The sequence below is a fragment of the Gossypium hirsutum genome, chromosome A05 (assembly GCF_007990345.1).
Source record: "Gossypium hirsutum isolate 1008001.06 chromosome A05, Gossypium_hirsutum_v2.1, whole genome shotgun sequence".
NCBI lineage: Eukaryota > Viridiplantae > Streptophyta > Magnoliopsida > Malvales > Malvaceae > Gossypium > Gossypium hirsutum.
In genome coordinates, this window is record NC_053428.1 from 104,214,877 (window position 1) to 104,217,304 (window position 2,428).

Sequence of the window (2,428 nt, forward strand, 5' to 3'; positions counted from 1 at the left end):
GAATGCGACAGAGAGTCAAGAAAATAACAGAATAAACCAATAATAAAGACAATACCCAAGGAAAAATCCACCTAGACTTCACTTATTATTCCGAATCTGAACCAAACGATTTATTCACTTGTCTTGATCTGTAGAAATCCCTAAATCATGTTAATATCTCTTTTGAGACTAAAAACAACTGACTCTAGGTTGATTAATTGAAATTTCTTTCTAATTAAAACCCCTATTGTCGCATTAACTTGATCTATGGATTCCCTTATTAGATTTGGCTTTAATCCAGTAGATTTATGTCGCTCTATTTCTAGGGTTGCACGCAACTCAGCTTAATTATGCAAGATCTACTACTCTTAAACAGGGACTTTGCTCCACTGAATAAGCACATCAATCTTGGAATAATATCCTGAAAATATTAAGGCAAGAATTAATAACTCATAATTAAGAACAAGAACAAGTATTTATCATTAAATTCAGAACATTAAATAACAAGATCTGTCTCGGGTTTCATGTTCCCTAGGTATTTTAGGGAGTTTAGTTCATAATATAGTAAGGAAACATCTCAAAAATAGGAAAATAACAAAACATAAAGAAACCCAAAAACTTCGAGAGAGAAATTGGAGTGAGATCTTCAGTCTTGAAGGAGATCTTGCTTCCGAGCTGATTCCGTTGGCGTTCTTCGAGTAATTCATGTGTTCTACTCTCCGTGTCCTCTTAGGTCTGCTTCTAGTGTGTTTATATAAACTTTAGAATGCTTAGAAACCCTAAAATTTGGCTTTTTTCGCATATTTGGGAAACAGGTAGCGATATCGACACGGGCTGCCACATGGGCGTGTGGCCAGCCCGTGTGGATCTTTCAATCAGCTCGTTTTATCCGTTTTTGTCCCGTTTTATGCTCCTTTTGTTCCCTATGCTCTCCTGAGTAAAATTAAGGGGTTAAAAGCATCTAATTCACTAAATTATATGATAAACCATCCAAAAATATGCTAAGTATGGGATTAAAATGTGTTACTTTTATGGTTTATTAAATATCCCCACACTTAAGCATTTGCTTGTCCTCAAGCAAAATTCTCAACTCACAATTAAAATTAAACTCTTTTAATTCATAATTTTCATCAATAATGTCTTATCATAATTTCACAAATAATCATACATTGATAATTCAACTAAAAGAACATTAAATGCACAAGTAATCAAAGTCTAGCATTTTTAAAGCATGAAAACACGGGTATTCCCCCTTATCTAAATAATTACCTTTAATTCAAAAATCAACAATAATTGACATCCTCACTAAAGATTCACTCAAATCACTCAAAGTGTTTAAGGTTCAAAAATTAAGCACTCAAGAGTCAAAAATGAAAGATTATTACCATAAGCTTGCATGAAAATCAAATCTCCACCACTATAAATGATATGATACACAAATCAAAAGGTCTTTAAAGGGTTGTAAGGGGGCTTGAGTTAGAGGTGTGGATAAAGGCTGAAAAAGAAAGTTAGAATCGAGATTGGATTGACAAATTTCCTAACTAGAAAAATAAACTAACACTATATAATTAAATCAATCGAATTTATTAAAGAAAAACATGGAATCGAGATTAGATTGAAAAATTTCCTAACTAGAAAAATAAACTAACACTATATAATTAAATCAATCGAATTTATTAAAGAAAAACATGAGCTTCTTCCCAGAATATGAAATTAGCTACTTAAGCTCAAGACGAAGAACTAATAATAATCAACATGTATGTATTTATATTTTTTTTCAACTCTTTTTTTTTGAATGAATGAATGAGTAATAAGATACAACTAAAATAAAAGAACATAATTTGGCATTTAACCAAATCAAATCTCGACAAAAAGGGAGTCAATAAAAATAGGAAAAATTCTCAACGAATAAAAAAGTTTGATGTATGGTTTAATATTAAGAAACGGTTTGTTAGGCTCAAAAGGTTCACTAAAGGTTAATATGTGAAGGTAGGCTTTTTGTGGGGTAAATGAGTTAAAACCTAGATGTCTTTATTATCTCAGTATATCAAATCAAAGGTGTGGTCTTGACATGTATAATCGAAGCAAGTTCTAGAATAACAATTCAATATTGACACACTCATAACCAATAATAAAGTGAGCACGAAAAAATGTATACTCTACAGGCTCAAAATCTCACAAAAATTATGGCTTTTGATGTCAATCTTGCAAATTTTCAAACTTCAAGGTAATACCTCAATTTAGGGAAACATCTTAAAAATTTTAATTTTGAAAATAGACTTATCATGCTTGATTCTCTAGTGTCTTAAAGTTTAAATCATCAATGCACAAGTATCTGTGAATTTAATCTAGAACATGCCAATAAGAATCATAAATCAAAGAAAAATTCATTCTAACAGTAATATGAGAAAATTACTTAAGCACAAGGCATATTTCAGGGATTTTCAAA